This window comes from Puma concolor, chromosome D1 (assembly GCF_028749965.1).
Source record: "Puma concolor isolate L17-30 chromosome D1, mPumCon1.1.hap2, whole genome shotgun sequence".
Classification (NCBI taxonomy): Eukaryota; Metazoa; Chordata; class Mammalia; order Carnivora; family Felidae; genus Puma; species Puma concolor.
The window spans coordinates 65,077,135-65,104,789 of record NC_141676.1 but is presented as its reverse complement, the minus strand read 5'-3'; the positions used below and the strand labels follow the sequence as shown (position 1 = coordinate 65,104,789).

At 36.8% G+C, this 27,655-nt stretch overlaps 1 protein-coding gene across 11 annotated transcripts in view; it reads left to right on the top strand.

Annotated features, from left to right (window-relative positions):
• Window positions 1–27,655, top strand: part of TENM4 (teneurin transmembrane protein 4) — a 2,941,751-nt gene that overhangs the window by 383,223 nt on the left and 2,530,873 nt on the right. For 10 of the 11 annotated variants that reach the window (XM_086678435.1, XM_086678426.1, XM_086678434.1 and 7 more), the window contains exon 2: window positions 14,118–14,161. The gene's annotated coding sequence lies outside the window, so the exon portion shown is untranslated. Of the gene's footprint in view, window positions 1–5,295; window positions 5,493–14,117; window positions 14,162–27,655 lie in introns of all 11 variants that reach the window. The other variant, XM_086678427.1, reaches the window with a different exon arrangement.

Sequence of the window (27,655 nt, the reverse complement as noted above, 5' to 3'; positions counted from 1 at the left end):
TCTGCTTTAAATCTTTAAAAGAGTTTTAGTATTTACTCTAATATTTCTGCCACTCAACTCATTATGACAATCATTTGGGATATTTATTTTTTATGCTTATTTATTTTTGAGAGAGAGAGAAAGAGAACACAAGAGGGAGAGGGCCAGAGAGAGATGGAAACACAATCTGAAGCAGGGTCCAGGCTCTAAGCTGTCAACACAGAGCCTGTTGTGGGGCTTGAACTCATGAGCCGTGAGATCCTGAGCTGAGCTGAAGTTAGACACTTAACCAACTGAGCCACCCAGGCGCCCCTGGGATATTTCTTAAACTATATATCTGGATCTCATGCCAGATCTAAATAATAAAAATTCCAGGGAGACACTAGAAACTATCATTTTCACAAGCACCTTTGGTTAATTTTATAGTAAGGAAAGTTTGAAAACTCCACTGAGAGGTGGAGGTTGAGGGTTGAGATTTGATGAATGAGTTACTTAAAAAAAAAAAAAAGTGGGGCGCCAGGATGGCTTGGTCAGTTGAGCTTCTGACTTTGGCTCAGGTCATGATCTCACGGTCTGTGAGTTCGAGCCCCGCCTTGAGCTCTGTGCTGACAGCTCAGAGCCTGGAGCCTGCTTCAGATTCTGTGTCTCCCTCTCTCTCTGACCCTCCCCCATCCATGCTCTGTCTCTCTCTGTCTCAAAAATAAAATAAAACATTAAAAAATTTTTTTTAAACGTACTTTGTGCAATCAGTCTATACAGACAGTGCTAATTGTGGTATAAAAGGTCAGTAAAAGGAGACACTTTGCAAACAAATTCTGAAAACTTTGGTATGAAAAATACTGTGACACCACATTACAAGCAAATAATTATTGTTTGAAAGTTTAAAATGCACTTTCACATATATTCCCCCATTTCATACTGTTTCTCTATGGTTAAATAATATTATCTTCAGTCTATACATAGGGAAGCCTAGGCTTTGATACACTGTGTTTTGCTTCATGTTCACACAGGTGAAAGGCTTTTCTAAGAAAGTCTGTTTTATTAGAAACCTAAAGATAAGCAGGCTTTGAGATGATTTTAAAAAAGGTAGGATATTGGGAACAAATTTACTCTAGTGTAAAAATATTGTATCTTACGATCTTAAAAGTCCTATTCTTTTCTCAGGTTTGGGCATTGTCTTTGTCCTGATTAGGGCTAAGGATTCTTCAGGTGGTGTTTGAGAATTGCTAACAAATTAATAGCAGTTTATAGAGTGGAGAAGAATGTGAACTCTAGAGACAGACTCAGTTCAATTTCTGGTTCCATCTCTTAGCTGCTCTATGGCATTTGGTGTTTTTTATTTTTAATTTTTTTAGTGTTTTTTTTTTTTTTTTTTTTTTTTTTTTTAATTTTTGAGACAGAATGCACGCAGGGGAGGGGCAGAGAGAGAGGGAGACACAGAATCAGAAGCAGGCTCCAGGCTCTGAGCGGTTAGTACAGAGCCCGATGCGGGGCTTGAACTTAACGAATCTCAAGATCATGACCTGAGTGGAAGTCAGACACTTAACCAACTGAGCCACTCAGGCGCCTCTAGGGAGATAATAAATGCCAAGCACTCAGAAGAGTAACTAATGTGTGCTAAATATTCATTAAGTGTTGGTTCTTTCATAGTTGGAGACAATAGCAGGTTCTATCAAAAACTTTTTTTCCATGCAATTTTCTCTTTTTTTCTAGTTTTGAGATATAATTAACATACACCATTGTGTAAGTTTAAGGTGCACTAGGTAATGATTTCATACATGTTTATGTTGTGAAATGTTTACCACAATAAGGTTAGTTAACACATCCTTTATCTCAGATAACTACCATTTTGTTTTTGTTATGGTGAGAACATTAAAGCTCTCCTGTCATAGCAACTTTTAACTATACAATACATTATTGTTAATTATAGTCACCATGCTGTATATTAGATACCTAGAACTTACTCATTTTACAACTGAAAATTTGTGCCCTTTGTCTAGCAATGGAAACAAGAGACCCAGTTATTTTACTACATTAATATCATCGCTAATGCCTTGTGCATAACAAGTGACTGAAGTCTGATGAATCACAACAAATCATGAAGGGTACATAGTGTTCAAATTCTAGTCTGCATTGAAATCACCTGGAGGCTTTGCTACAACACACATTGCTGGGGTTCCACCCTCAGAATTTCTGATTCTGTAAATATGAGTGAGGCTGATTCTGCTGGTTTGGGACTGAATTTTGGAGTGGAATGGACAATCAAATCACGTTATGGAAGGCCTTGGAAAAAGTTTAGGGAATCTGGGCTTTCTAGTGAGGTGTTAGGTAATGACAGAAGACCAGGAAATTGAACACTATAATTGTTCGATATTTTCTGAAAGAGTAAAGATTCGTTTAATGATATTTTCCAAGCTTCAGTGTTATATTTTACCTTCTCAGATAACTATTATACTAATCTGTCATCTTTTTAGGATTATATATCACTACTGTGTGATTTGGTATCTCCCCATCCTTAGGACAATGATTCCTAAGTTTTAGTGAGAATAAAAATCACCTGAGTTGTTAAATGCAGATTCCTAGACCTTGCTGTCACATCTGACTCAATTGGTCTGGTAGAGAGCCCGGAACTCTATACTTTTTCTAGTGCATGCACTTTGATTTGATTCAGGTGATTTGTGAACAACACATGAGAAATACCACAGGTTTTTGTTCAAATTCCAGTTGCTATTGAAGCAAAGCTGTTGCATTTTTTCATTTTTCAAATACAATTTTTATTTTTAGGTGACCTTTCAGTCCAATTTGTTACATTTCATTAAAATCTGCTTGGTCTACTTCTTTTTCCAATTTCAGCATTTGGTATAAGGCATTTATAGAAAAGTGACTTGAAAGCAATTTAACCAGAAGCTCAGCCAAATTAATTTAGGGAGAGTTTAGTAAACAGCCTTTGCTTTCTGTACTTAAGTGATCAATTTCAACACCTGCTTTTCCTTCCAGATGGAGTTAATTAACATTAAAATTATTGCCTATAGCAGAGACTTTTTTTTTTGATAATTCACAGCCCTCCAGCTGCAATCCAGATTCCTACATTTCTGAAAATTAAAACAACAAGGATCATGTTTACGAGAAGCTAATTTATCATTGAACTATTTCAAGATATGGACATAAATAAGGCTTTGGAAGAAAAGAACTAGCATATATAAAGTGGATACGATATGCACGCATATCCACATGTTAGATCTGGCATGATCCACACAGCTATTTCATGAGCAGTTTTATTCTACCACCCATTTGACATATAAAGAAGTTGAAGATTAGAAAATTTTTGTAACTTTTTTGGATGTTCCACAATGAGTACAGTTTATAGAGTGGAGAAGAATGTGAACTCTAGAGACAGACTCCGTTCAATTTCTGGTTCCATCCCTTAGCTGCTCTGTGGCTTTTGGTGTTGATTTTTATTTTTAATTTTTTTAATGTTTTTTTTTAATTTTTGAGACAGAGTGGAAGCAGGGGAGGGGCAGAGAGAGAGAGGGAGACACAGAATCAGAAGCTGTTTCAGCTGTGGCAGAATATAAACCCCTATTTAATAAAGACCATGTTCTTTCCATTATGCTGGTGTTGGCTTGCAAACCAGGCCCAGACACGAACAGCAAGAAAAGACCAAAGAAAGAGGCAGGCCACTGCAGACTGTTAGGAGGCCGTGTTTTTTTGTTTGTTTGTTTTAATTTATTTTTGAGAGAGATAGAGACAGAGTGTGAACAGGGAGGGGCAGAGAGAGAGACAGAGACAGAGACACGAATCTCAAGCAGGCTCCAGGCTCTGAATCGTCAGCACAGAGCCCAACACGGGGCTTGAACTCACAAACCGGGATATCATGACCTGAGCTGAAGTTGGATGCTTAACCGACTGAGCCACCCATGTGCCCCAGGAGACAGGTTTAATAAGCAAGAGAACTTCTATATGAGGCTTGTCTTGGGTGGCCACAAGACAAGTAGATATCTCCATCCACCTGACAGAATCTTAAAATGTTTATTTAGAGACATTAATGAGGTTAAGTCATGTATACCTTCCAGATGGTCTCAGCATTACTTCCTCAGGGCTGAGTCTTTAAAACGACTCCAGCTTTGGGAACAGTGGGTGCAACATACATTCCAAGGACAGGCGAGGAGGTGAGGAGCCTCCTATTTCTGGTTCCAGCTCACAGATCGATTGGTGGTCATATCTTCTCAATGACTTCCTCCAGCAACTGGTTTTGACTTAGACTGAAGTAAATTTTAAAAAGAAATTCCTGGGAAGTGTGAGTAAAGTATTTGCTTTGGGGTAGTTTATACTGAGATTAATGTTACCTTTTAAATATCACAAATTATGCACACATACATATGCATATAAAATGCGTGTGAAGCTCCAGTGTAGTGTGGTAACACTTAAATAGTCCGTAATTATAGTTCATGACGTGCACTGAGAACTCATTGTGTGGCAGACAGTGGGCTAGGGATTGAGAGATCAAAGACAAAAGAAAAGCAGTAAGATTATTGCAATAGAATTCACGTGCAATAATGAGATATGTAGAAGATACTTTAAGGTCAAAAAGAAAGGAGAATCCAGTGAGAAAATGGTTATTTTAGGGATAAGTGGTTGCCCTTGATACTTCTTGTTAAGTCTTTTCATAATCCTTATTTTAATAATATCTTTAACTCTTTCTGGAAGGTTGTTTTCCAAGTTTGAGAAAGTCAGTCATTCAGGTTTTTTTCTTCCACTGAATCTCATGGCAATAATCTTACTCATTTAAGTGTTACAACCCAAGAAGTATAAAAAGATAAAGACCTGAATGACTAATACTGATAGGAAGTTGTCTATCATCGTCTTCTCATGACAGGGCCCAGGCTTGCCTTACAGAAGGTAGTAGCTTCTTTCGGTAAAGAATTGTTTGGTGATTGAAACTATTGGAGGATATAATTAAAATGCTATTCTAAGGGAGACATATGATCGATATAGGGAGATATGCAGATATATGAATACACACACACAAATACACATATACATGCAGTCACTTCTCACGATTTGCTGTAGTTTTGTGCTATAGTTACCACAAATATTAAACTAGCAAACAGTAAATGAATGCTCCTAGGAAAAATACAGGGTTCTGTTCTGTGAGCCTCCGGTCACACATCTTTGTCAACTGATTAATATATAACCTTGTAGTATGCATGAAGACACGGTATATATTGTTGATTTGTTAACACTGAACTCACAGTCAACACCACTGTAACTCATGCCTGAACAAAGCTTATATAACTTATCTATTTTCTCCATTAGGCACATCACAGCCTTGACAGCACTTTTGCACTACACTCGGGGCCATTTTAAACAGTGAAATCACCAGTAAAAAGCACAAAAATGAGAAAAACATGGCACTAAATAGACCATGAAAAGGACACACTTGTTTCCAGAGTGAGTGCTGAAGCAAAGCAGAAACTGCCTTGTTGGACCTCCACTGGGAACAGACTCACCAGGTAACTCAAAATTCTCACCACACTGAGCATGTCTACAAATGATTGAAAGTCCCACATGTTTAATTGGGGATTACACGTATATTTTAGTACACACATTTGTAAACACAGAATCCACGAGGAATGAGGATAGACACATTTTTCTATACATATCACTTAAAATTATTTAAAATATAGTGATAGCCTCAGTGAGAGCAATATATACCCCCAACACACACACTAGAGAATATTTTATTTTCTCTTTTAGGCATATTTCATTCAGAAAGAATTGGCTTATAGGAGCTCAATCCCCAATTGTATTTACAGTAAGTAAGAGAGTGCTCTGATATAGTCAAGGATATTGCTCAAACTCACTGGCTCTGGCTGACAATCCCATTTGAGCTTTTTAACAATTACCAACTCTCTAAGGTATTCATTCTATAACTTAAAGAGGGAAAAGTTAAGTAACTCTTGGCTGGTATAATGTAGAGTTTGTTTTTTTTAATTTTTTTTTTATTTTATTGTTATGTTATTTTTAGAAAGAGAGCATGGAAAGAGGGCAGAGGGCCAGAGGGGGAGCAAGATAATCATTTTTATTTTTTTAATGTTTATTTTTGACAGAGAGACAGAACATGAGCGGGGGAGGGGCAGAGAGAGAGGGAGACACATAATCCGAAGCAGGCTGCAGGCTCTGAGCTGTCAGCACAGAGCCCCACGCGGGGCTTGAACTCACAGACTGCAAGATCATGACCTCAGCCAAAGTCAGGTGCTCAACTGACTGAGCCACCCAGGCACCCCGGAGAGCAAGATAATCTTAAACAGCCTCCACACTCAGTTCAGAGATGGATGCAGGCTCAATCCCATGACCTTGGGGTCATGACCTGAGCCCAAATCAAGAGTTAGATTTTCAACCAACTCAGCCACCCAGGAACCCCTGGAATTTTGTTTTGTGGAATTTGACTTGTGTCTTAACTCCCAATCTGCTCTCAGTATCAAAGTATTAAAAACTATAAAGCAAAGGAAGACAGTTCAATCAACGTAGAGGGTATTTGGGTTTTTGTTGTTGTTTTAATCAAAACTTTAAGGAAATAGACTAGGATTATTCAGTGCTGACTCTATCACTTACTGAGCTATTACTGTGTAACAAAGCATTCCCAACCTCAGTGACTGAAAGCACTAACTGCTTATTCTTATGCACATGTCTTCCCATTGGTCGGGGGTTCCTCCAGGCTCTGGGCACCTCTGCTTCAGGGTGAGGTAGCTGAAGCTGCTCTGCTTCCAGATGCAGGTCAAGGGTCAGAAGAAGTGGCTCTGCCCCACAACACTCTCATGTTCGGGGAATCCAGGGACAGGAGAGAGGTACAAAAGGAAAAGCAGAAATACCCAAAGCCTCTTAAGGACTAGGCTTGGTTGGATTTGTCACACTATCACTTCTATTCTCATTCTACAGGCCAAAGTAAGTCACAGGGCACAACCCAAAGTTAAACAGTAAGGAACTATACTCTTTCTCTTGAGTAGGGGCTATTAGGAAATTACATGGCAAAGGGTGTGGCTACAGGGAGGGAGAAGGCATTGGAGCCATTAATTCAATCTACTACACCTGCTATATATTTGGCACTAAGCTCATACTGCTTAATAGATCTTAACAGATGTGATACATTTTTCCTCCCTCTCCCACCTCTTTGTCTCTCCCTCTCTGGTAATTATGTTTATTACCCAATAATATAATGAGGATACTGAGGATTAGAGGGTCAAATTTAAATCCCTCAAAGTTTCTCAGTAAGTGAGAGAGCCAGCTTTCATAGAAAGGATCACAGGGCTTTAGACTTGAGCTCTTTTTGTTTTTAAGTTTTTTTTTTTAATGTTTTATTTTTGAGAGAAAGGAACAGAGCATGAGTGGGGAAGGGGCAGGGAGAGAGAGGGAGGGATGCCCGAAATAAGAAGCAGGCTCCAGGCTGTCAGCACAGCGGCAGATGTGGGTCTTGAACCCATGAACCATGAGATCATGACCTAAACTGACTTCCCACGCTTGACAGAGCCATCAATGTGTCCCTAGATTTGAGCTCTTAAGCGCAGCACTATTTTGTTGAAAGAGATGCCTAGTACCCACTAGGACCATAAATCAATGCCACATTTGCCTTTCTTCCAAGCTCATGCTTATCACACCATAACACATGTATTATATAAAAGAGAAACCTTCATGGAAAAAGCTTACATGCTAACACAACAGATTTCTTCCTCTCTTTCTCTCATAACCTATACCTAATGTGCCAGAATATCTTCACCTTTCTAATATACTTAAAATACGTCAATAATCAGTTGCTTCTCATCATTTCCATGCTACTACCATGGTCCAAGCCACCACCTTCTTCCTTGAGTATGACTGCAGTAACTAACTTCTTAACACCTCTCCCTGCTTATACCCTGCCTAAAACCCAGATATATGGTCAAGACAGCAGCCAGAGTATTACTTTTAATAAGAACTAATTTTTGCTCCGAGCACCTAGGTGGCTCAGTTGGTTGAGTGTCTGACTTGAGCTCAGGTCATGTTATCACCAGTTATGAGTTCCAGCCCTGCATCAGGCTCTGTGCTGACAGCTCAGAGCCAGGAGCCTGCTTCGAATTCTCTCTCCCTGTCTCTCTGCCCTCCCCTTCATGCTTGCACTATCTTGCTCGCTCTGAATCTCAAAAATAAATAAACATTAATAAAACTCTAATTTTTGCTCAACACCCTGTAATGGGTACTTAGAGTACTTAGAGTAAAATCCAGTTTCCTTTCAATAGCTTGCAAGGCCCTCTTAACCAGATCTATTCACCTCTCCATCCCTCATTTGCCTCCATTCCTCTCCTACTACTTTCTCCATCATTCCCTCTGCAGCCACACTGGTTGCCCTGTTGTTTCTCCAAAAAGTCAGGCAGGGGCCAATCTGAAAACTTAAGGTTGCACTAGAATTCTCTGGATCAATCTTCACAGAAATAGGTTTCTAGTTAGCTCCCTTATCTCTTTAAATTGTTTGCGTAAATGTCAATGAACCTACCTTGAACACCCAATTTAAAATCACAAACTGCCTCCTGCCCTGCTCTGCATCAGCTTCCATCCTGCTATCCCCAATCCCTTTACCCTGCTATACTTTTTCTTTTCTGCCTAACACTTTTAATCTTATATTATGTAATACAACTGCCTATTATGATTATTGTTTACTGTCTATCACCCAATGTTAGAATATAAACTCACGGGGCGCCTGGGTGGCGCAGTCAGTTAAGCGTCCGACTTCAGCCACGTCACGATCTCGTGGTCTGTGAGTTCGAGCCCCGCGTCAGGCTCTGGGCTGATGGCTCAGAGCCTGGAGCCTGTTTCCGATTCTGTGTCTCCCTCTCTCTCTGCCCCTCCCCCGTTCATGCTCTGTCTCTCTCTGTCCCCCCAAAAAATAAATAAACGTTGAAAAAAAATTTTGAAAAAAAAAAAAAAAGAATATAAACTCAAGAAGCCAGGTTTAGTCTATGTTGTTCACTGTTGTATCCTAATACCAAGAAGTGTCTCTGGAACATAGCAGGCAATCAATAAACATTTGTTGAAACAATGAATGAACTGCCCACTGAGGCAGAGTTTCCATAGTGTACAAACTTTGGAAAAAGACCAACGTGATTGTGTAATGAATGCAAGATCTACATTCGTTACCTTTGTGACTTTGAGCAAATTAATGTTTAAGAGCCTCAGTTTTCTCTGAAATGATGAGCAGACTGTTAAGGTCTCATGATACAACCCTTATTTTTGACAGTTTCATGGTTAATTGGAATTCCAACGTGTGGCCTCTGGAGTGCAGCCAATAACTGAGAATTTACAAAAAGAGGGACAATGTATAGTTTCTGACCACATGGATTTCAACTACATTTTCTGCATTCATTTTTCTTAAAATGGAGAACTGCCGTTTATAATGAGCCTTCCTCCTCCTTCCTCCACCTGTAGCCAGTTATTCTTTCTCAGTGCAAGTGTGTGACACACTTACTTTGGTAATTGCTAGTAGTCACTGGAGGTGGTAGAGAAAGAGGGGTGGGTAAGTTGACTTTTAGTCTGTTTCACTGCTGCCATTCCTCGATTGGCCTCATAGGTGGGGAGGGGAGAGCAAGAGCATCATACACTCTCTGTTCCACAAAGTGGCTTCAAAACAGAATTTTACTTTTTCACAGTTCTAGGGGCAAGACATGTGAGATCAAGGTGTTGGCAGGGTTGTGCTTTTGTTTTATTTTTATTTCTGTTTTTATTTGAGGCCTGTCTGCTTGTAGATGGCTTTCTTCTCCCTGTGTCTTCAGATGATCTTCTGTGTGTGCTCATATTTGTCTCTGAGTTTATTCTTCCTATAAGAACACCAGTCATAAAGGATCAGGGCCAAGTCTAGTGATCTCATTTCATTTTAATTACCTTTGTAAAGGCTCTTTCTACAGGTACAGTCACATTCTGAGGTACTAGGGTTAGGATTTTATATGGATTTTGGGAAGACACATGGGGCCCATAACTGGGAGTCATGAATGAAGAGCACAATAAATCTATTATTTATGTTTGTCAGAGATGCCTTCTTAACATTTTTTTCTTTTGCTCTGACAAGTAGAACCATATTTCGACTATAAAGGTAAAGTTACTAGGATGATCCAGCCATTCAAAATGAAAAATAGCCACATGGAGTAAAAGTAGGTGTATAGGTATGTGGTCTGGGGTCAGTGTTCAGTGTTCACTAAAAACTAAAATGCACTACTTCAAGGTCTATCACACACAACCATTTTCAAAAATTCAAAAATGAATAAATAGCAATTCTAACTGTGAAGTAATAGCAAGAATTCTTATTGCTAACCTCTTCTGTCACAAATCTGTCACAAATATAATAGTTTCTGGGCACCTTCGTGGCTCAGTTGGTTAAGCCTCTAACTCCTGATATTAGCTCAGGTTTTGATCTCAAGGTCGTGGGATCAAGCCCCGAGTTGGGCTCTGTGCTGAGCATCAGTCTTGCTTGAGATTCTCTCTCTCCCTCTCTATCTGCCCCCTTCCACTCGTGCACTTTCTCTCCCTCAAAATAAATAAAAATTTTAGAAAAGCAAATATAATTATTTGTCTTCTGCATAATCTGTTTCCCAGTTTGAGTTTTATCTCATATTGCCAAAATCAGTAAAACTAGTATTTCTTTGAATACCTAAGTGTGTTTGCAATTGAGTCTGTTCTCTTGTTTTTACCAGTATTACATATTGGTTAGCTAATGATCAAATAGTGAAACTATTGCAGGAAGCCCATAAACTCCCTTCCAGACTGACACCAGATCTTTATCTGGAACAATACTTTCTGGATTCATCTTTTCAACTCATTTTCCAAGGATTGTAAAGCTTGGCCTTATGATTCTATCTGGGTAATTCCAATCTATTATTCTTCCTAATTTAGTTGAATTCCCTAATCTACAAGCAAAAGTTAGGTCCCAGGAATCTTGCTGTTACTTAGCATTTTTTAAAATGCATAATTAAAAGTCAAATAATTGTCTTTATTCTTTTAAAATTATGAGATTTCCTATTTACTATCACTTTTAGATATCTACTTTATATTTACAATATATTTTTAATATTTACTATAAATATTAAAAATAATTACTCTGAGTCTCCTATTTCATCATTTGGGGCTGAGAGCTCTGCAGGTATTTGTAGGGTGATTTTAAATTTTTTTTTAACGTTTTTTTAAATTTATTTTTGAGACAGGGAGAGACAGAGCATGAACAGGGGAGGGTCAGAGAGAGGGAGACACAGAATCTGAATCAGGGTCCAGGCTCTGAGCTGTCAGCACAGAGCCCAACGCAGGGCTCGAACTCACGGACCGCGAGATCATGACCTGAGCCAAAGTCGGCCGCTTAACTGACTGAGCCACCCAGGCGCTCCTGTAGGGTGATTTTAAATCACATAGTTTATTCTGAAGCAATGGGCTCTAATTATTCAGTCCCAGTAATTCTCTATATTTCATTTGTCTGTCATGTGTTAAGATTGATATTCCTGAGTTGGAATACTCAGTGTGTTTTTCCGGGAGTCAGAAAATTGTGGCCTGGGGCCAAATTCTTGCCAGCTGGCTGATTTTGTCAATAAAGTTTAATTGCACAGACATACCTATTCCTTTACATACAGAGTCGAGTAGTTGAGAAAGAGACTGCATACCCCTGAAGCCTAAAATATTTATTGTCTCTTTAGATAAGAAGTTTGCCAATCGCCATGTTATGTATATTTTATTTTTTAAAGCTGCAATGAGGGGCGCCTGGGTGGCGCAGTCGGTTAAGCGTCCGACTTCAACCAGGTCACGATCTCACAGTCCGTGAGTTCGAGCCCCGCGTCGGGCTCTGGGCTGATGGCTCAGAGCCTGGAGCCTGTTTCCGATTCTGTGTCTCCCTCTCTCTCTCTGCCCCTCGCCTGTTCATGCTCTGTCTCTCTCTGTCCCAAAAATAAATAAACGTTGAAAAAAAAAAAAAAAGCTGCAATGAATATGACCATCTCTATTTATTTTAATTCCAGTCTGGTAAACATTAGGTGTTATATTCGTTTCACGTGTACAATATACAAATTCAGCAATTCTATACATTACTCAGTACTCATGAAGACAAGTGTACTCTTAATTCCCTTTACCTGTTTCACCCATCTCCCCAGGAACCTCCCCTCTGGTAACCATCAGTTTGTTTGAGTCTGTTTCTTGGTTTTTGACTTTTTTCCTTTGTTCATTTGCTTGAGTGAAGTCATCTGGTATTTGTCCTTCTCTGATTTCTTTCATTTAGCATTATACTCTTTACATCCACCCATGTTGATGCAAATGGCAAGATTTCATTTTTTTTAATGGCTGAGTAATATTTTGTTTTGTTGCATATGCACACACACATCTTCTTTATCCATTCATCTAGTAATGAACACTTAGGCTGCATATCTTGAATGTTGTAAATAATGCTACTATAAACATAGGGGTGCATATACTTTCTTTAGCTAGTCTTTTTTTGTTCTTTGGATAATACCCAGTAGTGGAATTATTGGATCATAAGGTAATTCTATTTTTCATTTTTCGAGGTACCTACATACTGTCTTCTACAGTAACTGTACCAGTTTGCATTCCCACCAACAGTGCATGAGGATTCCTTTTTCTCCACATCCTCACAACCCTTGTTTCTTCCATTTCTTATTTTAACCATTCTGACAGGTGTGAGGTGATATCTCATTGTAGTTTCAGTTTGCATTTCTCTCACGATAAGTGATATTGAACATCTTTTCATGTGTCTGTTGGCCATCTGAATGTCTTATTTGATAAATGTCTTTTCAAGTCTTCTGCCCATTTGTTTTTAATTGGTTTATTTGGGTTTTTTTTTGGTGTTGACTTGGATAAGTTCTTTATAAATTTTGTATGCTAACCTTTTATCAGATATGTCCTTTGCAAACATTTTCTCCAGTTAAGTAGGCTATCTTTTAGTTTTATTGATTGTTTCCTTAGCTGTGCAGAAGCTTTTTATTTTGATGTAGACCCAAAAGTTTATTTTTGCTTTTGTTTTCCTTTCTTCAGGAGATATACCTAGATAAATGTTGCCACTGCCCATGTCAGAGAAATTACTGACTGCTTTCTTCTAGGATGATGATTTCAGGTCTAACATTTTGGTCTCTACTCCATTTTGAGTTTATTTTTGGATATGATGTAAGAAAGTGGTCCATTTTCTTTCTTTCTTTCTTTCTTTCTCTCTTTCTTTTTTTTTTTTTTTTTTTTTTTGGCATGTAGCTGTCCCATTTTCCCAAAGCCATTATCGAAGGGACTATCTGGACTGTCTTTTTCCCATTGTGTCTTCATGCCTTCTTTGTCAAAGATTAATTGACCATATAGGTGTGGGTTTATTTTTGGGCTTTCTATTCTGTTCTGTTGATCTATGCATCTATTTTTGTGCAAGTACTATACTGTTTTAATTACTACAGTTTTGCAGTATATCTTGAAATCTGGGATTGTGATACCTTCACTTTTGTTCTTCTTTCTCAAGATTGCTTACACTATTTTTGATATTTTGTGGTTGCATATAAATTTTACATTTGTTGTTGTAGTTCTTTGAAAAATGTTAGTATTTTGATATGGATTGCATTAAATGTGTGCATTTTTTGGGGCATAGACATTTTAACAGTATTGTTTTACAACACATGCACATGGAATGTCTTTCCATTTGTTTGTGTTATCTTCAATTTCTTTCATCCGTGCTTTATAGTCTCCACAGAACGAACCTTTCACCAATTTGGTTAAGTTTATTCCTAGATATTTTATTATTTTTTTGACCAGCACTATTTTTATCATAACTGCTTGGGCAATAATTCAGCATAGATGCTAACTGAAATTGTTTTTATCCTTAATGCTTTCTAACCTAGCTGATACCTTAAAAAAATTTATACTGAATTTACTTCCTTGCTATAAATGAAGATTAGTTTGTACAAATTTACCTATCTATGGAAAGTCTATTGTCATTATATTATTAAAATGCATTCTGTCTAAATACTGTATTTTTTCAGTAGCTGTGTTAATGTATACTTAATAATATGGTTTATAATTTTACTATGAAATAATCAGACTTTGTATTTTTTGCTTTTATACTTTATTTAATATTTTTTTAATTCTTTCAGTGTCAATTTTGTTTGGAGATGGGTGCTGAGATGTAAACTTACTGGTAAGTGATACCACGTTTCTTAATGTGATGCATTTTTAAAAAGTAGATATTCTGACACCCTGATCCTTAAAGCTAGAAACCAAACCTACGATTTAGGGGTATTGTAATATTGTATTCTCCATCTGCAGATAAAGTTCCTAGAGAAATATTTTTTGTTTATCCCTCACTAAATGATATGATGGGTGAAACAGTTCCATCTGCAAAGTGGCAAAAGATAATGGAATTAAATGATTTGGAGAACACTTAGTGTTTGTGTTGTCATGAAAACACAGGGTTCATATGAATAAAGAAACCAGGGTCCAGATGAATAAAGAAAAAAAAGGAAAAATAGAAAAACTAACCTGAGAGGAACTATACAGTGCTAAGTTCTATAAACAATGCAATTTGCTTAGATTTTCTATTTTTTAAAGGTTTTAGCACCCCATGAAAAATATGGAATGTCTATGAAATTCTTTCGTCTCATAAAATGCTTAGAAATATGGAAATGAATGATTCATTCTTGTTCCAGAATTTGAATGGGATGAAGTATTTAGTTTCTTTGATGTATCAAAGTAATAAAATCCTGTCAGAAAATGTTAGGTTTCCTAATATTGAAGCATGCACATTTAATAATCAAGTTTACAAGAACTTATTAATTTTATCTGAGAGCTAATTTCAAACTCAGTATTTTTGGAAGTTTATTTAATAATTTTAATGGCAGTTGATATTTTCTGTTGCTATTCACAATGCATCGAAGTTGAAAAAACCACCACTGTGAAGTCACAGGTTTTATCTTAAACCAAGGGAAATCTCGTTTCTTTCCTAATAAATAATTTAGATGTTCTGTGGCTCTATCTATGTCCTTATGAATCTATGTAAGTTAGCTGAGAAGCAATACAGCAGGAAGAATTTATTCTTGACTTAAATGTATTATAAATCAGATGGGTTATTCAAGAGGAATTGTTGGTGTTTTCATGTCTCATTACTTCATTGAATAATGCAAGATATCTTGGGAGAGCCAGTGAAAATACAATTACACATAATTTTTAATTATTATTTAGGAATTGGGATTTATATTAATGTCTATGTAATATTTTTATTTTACACAGACATCTTAACAAAACACTTTTAACCATCTCCTTTGAGAATACAGGAGGAAATATTATTAGAGGAGTTGAAATAGGCTTACTCTGTACTACCTTACCAGCCTATTAACATTTTATAATAAAATTGATTTGTTCCCATAGCATTTCTCTTTTAAGTACTCATTTTGCAAATGAGACAATGCTATTTGATATCACCACAAGCAAATATGATAATGTTGAGCAATTATAGCCTACATTCTAAGAATCAGTTGAGAATATTCTAAAAAAGTTATGTTTTTTTTAAATGGCCCATGAAAACCTGGAAAAAATAGAATGAATAAAAGAAAAGAAATTAAATCAGTGAATAGAAAATATAGAAGTTGCAAAGTGAGAGACCAAGTCATTATGTATAAACAAGAGTATTTTTATGTAAACATGCTGTCTACAAAGTGGAAAGTTAGGGCATCTGAAGAGATGTTTGGTTATTTAACATATTTTTAAATTAATTTGATTTTTAAAATGAAGTATAAGAGACTTGTTGAGACATTTTTCTTGAAAATATTTGACATGTGTTACCTTAACTAAGCAGGATCTGATTGACAGTCATATTAGAGAGAACTATGATGTAGAAGATTGCAGAAAAATGCTATAAAGGACCTCTTGAAATTTAATCTGGAAATAACTAGTCATTAACTAGCCTTGTTGGTGAAATTGAACAGCCATTTAGTGGGTCCAAAGAAGCAGCCTCGAGTTTTGATTGTTTAACCTCTCAACTTTCAAAAAAAAAAAAAAAAGTTATTTTCAGTACCAGTATTTCTGTACTTCATTTGACACCAAATTATGGAATTTATAAAAACTATGTAAGTGTATATGTTAAATCAAGAGAAAAATAATGGCTTATTTGTGGTACTGAGCTGGAAACATGAGAAACTGACTAACATATGATTGAATACTTCGTATGGATGAGAGAGTACATTTAACTTTTATAGGTAAGCAGCTATTTCTCAAGCATTTATACCATGATGAATTCAAATGTCAAGAATTGTTGTATCAAAGGCTTGTTTCTGGGTCTAAAATTAGTCCTTCTTGCAATTGAAGAATTTCTATCTAGTTTGGATATACTTTCTGATACATAAATCCTGATAAGCAAGAAAACAGTCTCTCTAAAGTAATTTGTTAAAACTTCTCAACCACATAAATGACTAAAATTTGTTTTCTTGATAAGGTCATGTAACAATAAAATGCCCAAAGGATATATGAATTCACTAAAATAATCAGCACTAATCCAGGTTTACATTTATCATTAGAAATTATGACTGAAGACATAATTTGGCTGTTGATACCATTTTAAATGACTAAAAATGTATCTGTAGGTGACATTTTGTAGATATATAATCTCTTGTAACTATGAGGTCTACAAGAGCAGAAGCGGCTTTAGTTTTGAATCCTGAGAAAACAAAAAGTGCTTGAAATATAACCTACTTTAATAAATTTTTTTAAATAAATCAATTATATGTTTTGAGGGTAAATAGTGTTTTTATTATTACAATTATTATTTGATTATAGAATATATAAAAAACATCATCCTTGGTTTTGGTAAAGAAATAGTATTACATATATTTGAGGGCAAAAACTCTGGATCCAGAATTTGGGGATGATGATCCAGCTCATCCAAAGTATATGATCTCATGCCTCTCTATGTCATACTTTCATTGTCTCAGAGTATTGAATGAGCTGGTAATATGCTTAGAGATGTCCCTTCATACAGCAAACATTACATGGTTATTAATCATTATTATTGTTTTCATAGTTGCTGCTGTTGGAAATCAGACATGCCTTAAAGCTTAAGGCGTTCATATTATAGTAGGAGAGACAGGTATAAACAAAACTAATTATAATATAAAGTATGATACATTCCAGAAGCTATAAATAGAAAGAATATAATAGGGTACTTAATAAGTGAGAATTTGGAATGGTTTCACAAATGAGATAGGTCTTTAGCCTGGGCCTAGATGATTTTCTTGAGTATATTTTAGCATCAGAAACCAGCAAGGACAGTGTTCTGGGATGATGAACAGTGGAAAATATTTAAATTCAAGAGGCCTGATAAATCAACAAAACAGCATTAGCATTATATGGCTTTTAAATAGCTATTAATTACTAAAAATCCTATTTTAAAAAATCCTTTTCATGCCATTTTGTTTTCCTAGCATTTACTCTTTAATTTGGTTTTCAAAGACATTCAATGTCAAGGTCCAATCCACGTCTCCAACCTTACCTTCAATATTGGAAGGAGAATACTTCCAATATTCTCCACCTATAAGTCCAATTTCATTTAATGCTGCAGCCATTTTTTCCTCTTTTCCTGAATATTCTATAGATTTGTACATTTTCTCTCTACCTTGAAGGCTGTTATTCTTACTCCTGCACAGGACAAACTCTAAACTTCTATAAAACTCCTTATTCAAATGTTAGTTCTTTTATAAAGCTTTCCCTGATATTTTATGTAATTTTCAAGTTTGGCAGATAGAAACCAAATGCAGATGTGCACACCCCACAACACAATCTGATAGATTACATTATCAATTTATTTCATCAAGAAAAGAGAATATTTTTAGAAGCAAGTTTGACCACCCAGAACTGGAACAGATGCAGCCTAGTTCAGTGTGTAGTCCCTTGGCCTCCAAATCCCAGCATGGGCTGCCATGCATCTGGTGGTGATACTGGCTGATGTGAGAAGCTAAATTTCTTCCTGGGCCATGATTCTTGCATTATTGGTGTTTTCATTACTATCCATAAAGAATTACACATATAATTTACATGCTTCCATTTAAGGGAAGTATTGATTCCACATTCTGAACTAATTTCAGAACTAAAAGTGAAGTGGTTTCATCAACTAGGGGAAAGTAGGATTATGGTTCTGAGTAGTACTTGTATTGAGAGTTCCAGTTTTACAGAAATCTTATGTATCTCTACACAATATTAGACCTTTCATCTTCCAGATCCCATTGCATTTTCTTTATTTTAAGCCAGAATCCATGCTGGGGACTGCATGGATTAAAGTAGATAAAATGCAGCTTTGTCTTCATGAAGATCATAATACAGTAGGTAATACAGATTGATAGCTCAGCTAACATGAATGATAATCTCTGTCATCATAGAGGCAAGTACTGAGTGCTGTGAAAGTGTGTAAATGGGAATGAGAAGTACCTTGGAGAAGGTGACACTTGAGGTGTCAATATGGCTTAACTAGGTGAAGAGACTGAAGAGAGCATTTCAGTCAGTGGAACTCCATGTTAAAGTTTCCTTCACCAAAGTATAATACATCCAGAGAGCTGCGTGTAACTCGGCATTCTCATCTCTAAGAAGTCTCAATGGTGGAGTGCATATGTATGCTTTAGGGTCCAAATCATAGTACCTCCTAGTTCAGCAAACATTTTATGATTAATTATTTACTGTGCTTATATCCATGTGCTCAGCGTTACATCTAAAAAAATGAATAGCTTGATTCACTGAAAATATTTGACTTAAACATGTAGGTGTCTTATGTGTGTGTGTATGTGTGAGGGTCGTGGTTAGGTAGGTAGCTAGATAGACATACAGACATTTAAACATCTTCTAAACCTTTAGGTCATTAAGTATAATTTGGCCATGCGGTCATATTTTTTGTGTGTTTTCACAATCTCAGTGTTTTAAAACTTTCATTTGAGGAATGCCATTTATATTGGTGACATTTGAGTGATTATCTTATTGACTTATAGCACATTGATTTATGTGAAATGCTTTTTTAGGCACTCGATAAATGCTTGTTGACTGACTGACTTTCACAAACATTTAAGATAAGAATGATGTATATAGTGAAGTCATTTTGCCAACAGGAAACTAACTGGGTGCCAAGGTTTGTATACAGTGTAAATCATAAGGACATGAAAGTCTCATGACTGCCTGGAGAAAGCACACAGATGTACTTTTCCAAGTAACAGATTCACTTTTCTGCAGCTTATGGCTGAGAAAAAAAGCTTCAGGCAGAACCAAACAAACTATTCTGGAGACTGACAGTGAATAAATCTATACTGTGTTTTCTATATTTTTATAGTATTATAGAGTGTGCCATGAAGCCCTGTCTACATATCATAGACATGATAGATAAGAGCACACGCTTTGGAATTAGATTGTCTTGACTGGAGTTGAAACCTAGCCTTCAGAGTAACCATCTGTGTAGCTTTGGGCCTGTCTTCTAATTTCTATAAAGATTAGTTTATATTGTAGGCTGGATAATGCCCATCCTACCCTAACAATATGTCCACATACTAATCCTTGAAACTTGTGAATATGTCGCCTGAAATGCTAAAAAGAAATTTGCAGATATGATTAAATTAAGGAATTGAGATGGGGAGGTTATACTGCATTGTTTAGATGGGCCCAACGTAACCAAGAGTCCTTATTAGAGGGAGACAGGAAGGTCAAAGTCGGAGACAGAGACAGTGTGACAGAAGCAGAGGTCAGAGTTAGCCCAAGGAATGCAGGCAGCCTCTAGAAAGTGGGAAAACACAAGGAAACTAATATGGTTTAGATATCTAAGAATAGGCATAATAAAGACCTCCCTAATAGGATTGTTGTGAGGATTAACTGTTATAGTAAACACAAAAAAGCAGTCAGCAATATAAACTATGAGGTCGAAGAATGTGGAGCCCAAGCATGCCTCAATGCTTGAAACTTGTCCTTGTTCACATAAATTAGCTTTTCAGTCCACACTTTAACAAAGCATTTGCCTTGTGAATTTATTTATTTCATAATATAGACAGTAATCTGAACTTCCATGGGAAGGATAATAGAACTACCAAGACTATATATATATATATATATATATATATATATATATATATATATGTATTCAGATAAGAAAAGAAAGAAGGTAGTATGTGTTGAAAGCCCATACAAGTCAATTTTTCATACATTATTTTAACAAAAACCTTAAAAGAAGTGGCATTTTTCTCATTATTAAACATAGATGTTGAGATTCACCTTAAATATAATATATTAAGACTATTGAAGTGATAGTAAACCAATTCATAATAACTGAAAGCCTCAAGGTAGTGCTAACATTTGACTGAACCTGAGGACTCAAAAATATTGGAACCAGGAACAGGTCTTAATCCTCATTGTACCTGTTTGCCTTGCCTTCCTTTGTGCCATCTTTCTTACAACTTGGCTCTTGCCACATTCACATGAGGCTGATATCCTACCAGCCTGGCAATAGCAGTGGCAAGAACACTTTTCTAGTCCTTCTAGCCAAAATATTGAGCTGATGGGTCATGGACACATCCAAGTATGAGTAGGTAAATTATTCTATTGATCGAACATGGGTCCATTCCCCAGTTGGGGCATCAAGGAGTATAGGGCAGTGATTGGAAGATATAAATTATTGGTGGTATGATTATGTTCTTATGTCAGAAATGAAAGTTTTGGTAATATAGAGGATATATCAGAGCAGAAGATGATACACATTTAGGGAGACTTTGCAGTAGTAGGTAATAGAGGTGAGGGTTATCTTCTAGACTCATTAAACAGAAATCGGCCATCAAAGATCCTGAAGAAAATTCAACCTGTTTCTCTATTTTGTGGTTGAAATGGGATGAAAGAGGGGAATTTACTTGCCCAAGGTCACCAGCTAATTCGGATATGTAATCTTTGTCTCTGCCTTGTAGATTTGTCTTCTCTCCTTTCCTATGAAGAAAACTAAAACCTACCTGCTCAGCTTTTCTGGGGAACAACATGTTTTCATTCTAAAATTACTAGGGCTTTTATTTATTTTTTTTTTTAATTTTTTTTTTTTAACGTTTATTTATTTTTGAGACAGAGAGAGACAGAGCATGAATGGGGGAGGGTCACAGAGAGAGGGAGACACAGAATCTGAAACAGGCTCCAGGCTCCGAGCTGTCAGCACAGAGCCCGACGCGGGGCTCGAACTCACGGACAGCGAGATCGTGACCTGGCTGAAGTCGGCCGCCCAACCGACTGAGCCACCCAGGCGCCCCTCTAAAATTACTAGGGCTTTTAAAACCAGATTTGGTATCTGAAGGTCTACTTCACGATGAGTATCTCTTTTTCTGTAGTTAAAATCCTTACTCCCAGCTAAGGCTCAGAATGAGCCTCATTTAGAATAACTTTCTCACTTAGAATCCTTAAACCATCTTGAGATTTATTTTCCCTAAGATCTCACATTGCTCTTGAGATTTTGGCTGAGTCTAAGGTCTGAATAGGAGTTTGCATTCATCCATTTAACAAATATTTACTTAGTATTTATTATGTGCTAGGGGCTGTGCAAGGTTCTAGAGACACTATGATAATAAGATTGTTCAAGAACTCAAAGATTCTGAAGTTTAGTGAGGTGTTCAAACAAGTAAACAGGAAGTAAAAATAAATGCTGGTAAGTGCTGTGATAGTGGCAGGCACATGGTACAGTGGAAGATAGAGGGACAACAGCTACCTAGTGTTGTTGGAGGGGAGAGTGTAGAGTTTGTCAGGAAAGACATTGGACTAGTTGACATTTAAATTAAGTAGTAACCCTAAAGAACACCAAGGAATTGAAGGGAAAATGATAGGAGAAGGATGTATAAACAGAAGCATAGAGAAGCAGCATTCACAGAGGTGCATGATAAAAGGGAAACTAAAACAAGTTTGACATGCCTGGAGCATAGAATAGGATTTTGAGCCTTGGGGTAGATAGAGTTGAAAGTGGGGGGAGACAAGACAGAAGACACGAGGAGGGACCAGAAAGGAGGGACCTGGCAAACCATGGAAAGGAGTTTGGACTTCATCTAGGATGTGAAAGGGTTTGCAGTTCAAGGGAGAAACATAATCAAACTTCTTATTATGGAAATAGCTCTCTGACTATAAAATGGACATTGAACTGAAGAAGGGTAAGCCTAAGGTGGAAGACCAAATAGTAGGCTGTTTACCCTAATTAAGTATGGTTGTGAATCAAGACTTGTTAAGGTATGTATAGTAATAAATAATAATATATTTCCTTTCAAAATTGATAAGCAAAACTTGAAACTAAGATGATATTTGAAAGCATACAATTTGCATACTTTATGTTTGAATTTAAATTTAAATAATATGGATAAATATAAAATCAATATAACATTATGTCAACTATACTCAAAGACAGAAAATGAGAGAAAGAAAGAAAAGAAAGAAGGAAAGAAAAGAGGACAGAAAGGAAGGAAAGAAGGAAGGAAGAAAGAAAATAAACTCAGAAAGACAAAGACAAAAAAAAAGAAAGATGATGTATCAAATGTTTACAGGCCTACTATACAGCAAAATATATTCTAAGGTTTGTTGATACTTTAGATTTTTAAAGTTTCTGGTTTTAGGTCATTCTGTCAAAGGGGAAAATTATGATGTGTAACTTATTACCACTTTATAAGTACTATAGAAGTACTGGTAGAATGATTAACTTACTTTGCATAAAGGGAATCAGAAAGGCTCCAAAGAAAGAGCAATTAGGCTTGGTCTTGAAATATTTTGTCTAGGGGATAAAGAATAAAAAAGACATTAGAGCCAAAACATGAATAAAACATAAGCTAAAACATGAAGTCATGAAGATTTTTTAATATAACTAATGAATAACAAATTAGGTAGTAATTAAGGTACAGAGGGTACAAGAATGAGGGTATGGTACAACAGAGATCCCAAACAACAAACTACGGAGTTAGGATATTTCTCCCTAAACAATAGGAAGACATTAATGTCAGCATATTAGTGAAATGATCAGATCTATTTACTTGAGAAGGAACAGTGTTGGGAGTGAAGAAAATGTATCATGTGTGTAAGTGGTCAAGAGGTTTGTCACTGGTTCCTAACTTTTCAATTTGGAAGTTGTTAGAAAATTGAGGAGGTTGAGTAAAATATCCTCCAGATTGAGAAAGCACTTCAAGACTGAGAAATGAAGCAAACTACTCCATACCATTTATAAAGAATTTTATTCAGGATAACTTATGGGGGAGATTGGAAGGGAAAATCCAGGGGGTACTTGGCCATTCTCTGCCCCCAGTCTCTACAGCGCTTCTCCACCTAGTCCAGACCTTAATCCTCAGCTTTCATGGAGCAATGGGACATGCTGATGAGGTCACAGGATACATATCTAAAGTGGACGTTTCTGTGTGTCAGTCATCTCTACTACCTGTCTAAAGTGGAGGCTTCTGTGTGCCATTTTGGGGAAGAGCAGAACAAACCTTCCCACATTCCAGTCAGGGCACACATTAATACCACGGGGCCTGGAACACGTAGAAAGGGAGGGAGGTTTTTGCATGGGCATGAACAAGATGGAGGGCCAAAAATGAGAGTCAGTGTTGTCAGCACTCATACAGAAGTCTATTTTAAATGTAACTTTTTTCCTTATTCCCAATTAGTGGTAGTTGTTCTTGCCCTTATGGAAGCTACAGAAAGTTTTATGTGCACACATGTCTTCAGAGACCTCTTACAACTCTGGGGTTCCTCAGTGTTCCACAGTCCCTGACTTAGCACTAATAGAGTCAAAGATGTGGATCTAAATTATGAAAATAACAACAAATTGAAGAGTTAGAATGATTCAAGAGGTATAATTAGCAGAACTTACTGTCCCACTAGACAGGAAATGTTGGAGAGAAAGGGGGGAGGGGAAGCATGAAGACTAGGGGCAGGTTAGAGCAGTAATCCTGGTAAGAGATGATGTGGCCTGGCTTAGGATCATATTATAGAAGCACAAAGTCAGATTAGAAATATACTTTGAAGGTATAGCTGATAGAAGTTTTGGTTGGATTTGAATCAAATTATTTCAACATTTGAGCAATGAACAACTTGGTGAATGGTGGCGCTTTGTGTTGTCTTGGGGATCACGGAGGTGTAGAAAGAACATGTGTGGAAAAGGACTACAGAGTTGATTATCACAATTACTATACATTTGCTTTTTCTTTGTGTATTATTAGTTTTATTATCTATTTTTGTAGTCTACTGCATGTTTCATAGGAACAAGAACAAATTCATTGGCTACTTCTAATGATTAAGATGTAGAAAGACTCATTGTAGGTACTAAATATTTGTTGAATGAATGAATTTACCAGAGCCTCTCTGCTTCATTGTTTTCTAAATTTAACACATGTTGGATAAGTTAGGAGTAAGGTTTCTGGAAAAAGACTGGGTTCAAAAATTAGTTTCATCACTCACGAGCTATTTAACGCCGAGTCACTTCACTTCTCTCAGCCTCAGTTTCTTCATCTCTACTAATAATTTTAAAAGACCAATAATAGTCCAACCTTGTAAAATTCTGATGGTGAAATAAATTAGTAAATGGAAAGCAAACAGAATAATACCTAGTAACTGGTTAAGTGTTCAGGGAATGTTGCCTATTAAAATTATTATTTGGAGGGGCACCTAGGTGACTCAGTCAGTTAAGTGTCTGACTCTTGATCTAGGCTCAGGTTCATCATGTTCATGAGTTCATGATCTCAGAGTTCATGAGTTCAAGCCCTGCATCAGGGTTTCAGGCATGGAGCCTGCTTGGGATTCTGTCTCTCCTTCTCTCTGCCCCTTACCTGCTTTTGTGTGTGTCTATCTCTCTCTCAAAATCAATAAAACTTTGGGGCGCCTGGGTGGCGCAGTCGGTTAAGCGTCCAACTTCAGCCAGGTCACGATCTCGCGCTCCGTGAGTTCGAGCCCCGCGTTGGGCTCTGGGCTGATGGCTCAGAGCCTGGAGCCTGTTTCCGATTCTGTGTCTCCCTCTCTCTCTGCCCCTCCCCCGTTCATGCTCTGTCTCTCTCTGTCACCAAAATAAATAAACGTTGAAAAAAAAAATTAAAAAAAAATCAATAAAACTTTAAAAGAAAAATAAAATTGTTATTTAGAGAAAATTCACAGGTAAAATATGTTTGAAGACCGTTACTCTGCCTATGGGAAAGGAGAGTTTCTCTGTTAAATAGTAATCACAAAGCACTTTGTGCTTGAGACACTTTTACATACATTAATTATTCTTTTTAGATGTTCAGTACCGGCTGGTTGAATAGCAAAAACAAATAAACTATAACAGTGGCGGTATGCTAAATCTTGTTTCTGGTTTTATGAATGTGTAGATGTGCATGCATCAGTGGTGGGGTGGAGGCACAGAGGATGGAGAGGGAAATATGTCTCAGAGGCCATCATTGAAGTGTTCTCAGTAGTGTGATATAAGGATATTTTATATTGAGTTTATATCAGTTTTTAAAACTGTCTCCTATTAAGAGTTTATAAGAGTTTTCTCTTTTAGTCATAACAATTTGACTATTTCTGAGACTCTTAGTCTTGTGAGAATGTACTGCCTGGACCTGGTGTCTCTGAGTGAAGTATTTATCTGTGGCTTTCCATCCCACGCCCTCCATCTCTATGAGTACCAGAAGAGGCCTTAGAGGAGTCTTTGCCCCTCCGAGAAATCGTATGACACACCTGCTCTTCCTTAGAAAATGAAACTAGAGATAAATGTTTGATGTACTTTCAACTCTTTTACGGTTCTCACTCCTCTAAATGTGCAATGGTAAAGAAATCTCTCAAGCAGAAAGGTGAGTCACCTTACAAAGCCAGTGACTGCAAGGATAATTATTCTTCTTTGCCCTGCAGGTCATTTGTTATGGATGAGAGATATATCAGACTCCCCCCATAACCAGACGCTATGCTATTAATGCAAAGGGCTTTGAAGTTGGTTTTTCTGTAGCTGCCGACAATTCCTATGACCAATATGAAATTTTGTGACTCTGAGCAATTTTAATTCCCCATGCAAATATTTAAGTAATTCTGGTAACCTAGGATGACCTCCCAAAACATTAGATCTTAGAACCATAATGATAATTCAAAATCATTTTTAACTGACTGAAAAAATAATAACCATGACATTTAGTATCTGCCAATGACTATCCCTGCCATGTAAATATTATAATTCCAGTATTCAAGGTAAAATAACTGGGGCCCAAAATGGTCCTGTATCTTGCCCAAAGTCATAAAGCCAGTTTATCTTGATCTCAAACCCAGGAACATCTTCGTGCAACTCGGACTTTTTCTACTACATCTAGCCCCCTGTTAAATTACTTTAGATGGGGCATGTGAGGGACTTTTGGCAGTCACAGAAGCTTTACAGATCCTGAAAATGGTCTGTGGAATGTCTACTGGAATGCTTGATTAAAATGTCAATGCAGGTATAGGGAAACATCAGATTGTCTCTTTCAAATTCAAGTTCTCTCTCTATCTTCTCTATGCTGTATATTCCACACTGGGTGCTTAATAAATATTAATTATGATAATGCTTCACAGAGTTAAAATTAATGTATTTTTTGCAAGTGTTTGGACTGCTTGAGAAGAGACTATCAATTCAACATGAGATTTTACTTTATTGTAATTTAGACTGAGCAAAAAGAAGAGGCAATGAATACTTTCCAACTGTTTTAATTGTGACCGAGAACAGTGTCTCTGTAGATTGGTGGTTCAATCAATGAAGCCTATTTCTGAATACTTTCTACATGCCAAATGTTTATCTAAGTATTTTGCAAATGCTAAAGTGTTATAACAACACTTTAGGTAGATGTTATTATAATCTTTCTTTTCCAAATAAGGAAATGAGATACTGAGATGTTATGTAAATGGCCAAACTGGTATAAGCCCTCAGGTATTCTGACTCCAGAGTCTGATATCTAGATCACTCTGCTATTCTTTCTTGAATATAAATTTGAAATTGGGAAAATAAGTAATTGATTAATTTATGCCTTCATTTTTTCTGTCCAATAACATTAATTGAGCACTTTCTGTGTCTAAAGCTCTGTGCAAAAGTCCTGGTAGGATATAGATCTGAATAAGCTCTTTACCTAAAGAAAGCATACAACCTTAAGTATTGTGAGGCCAAGCAAAATTATTGTTGTGTTTACATCAAAAGACTCATGGGAACATGAAGGAAGGTGGGGGTTCATATTGATTGAAGAACATAGGAAAACCTTTCACAGACAGATGATTTAATGCCCTCGTAAGACGAAAACAGAATGGCAACTGAGACTAAGGGAACATCAAGGAAAAAATACGGAGAAATTAAAATCCATACGTGTTTGAAAAGTACTGAATAAACTAATAGGGAAATAATTCCCGCTCAACTCACTGCTTTCTGGTATATACTTGTGGGTTCTTAAATGTGGATGCTCATTAAAACCAATGTGAAACTTCTTCAAAGCTGACACATCCAGCTCCATATCCTAGAGAGTCCATTGCAAGTAGTAAAGTTTAGGGTTTGGGCATGTGTTTTTGGTATGCTCCCTTAATTAAAAACTATAGCTCTTCCTTAATTGTCAAATTATTTTGTTGTTATGTTTCCTCTCTACTCTGGTATATCTTTGGTGCTTCCCAGATTTTTCTCCATTTCTACTTCCATAATATACTT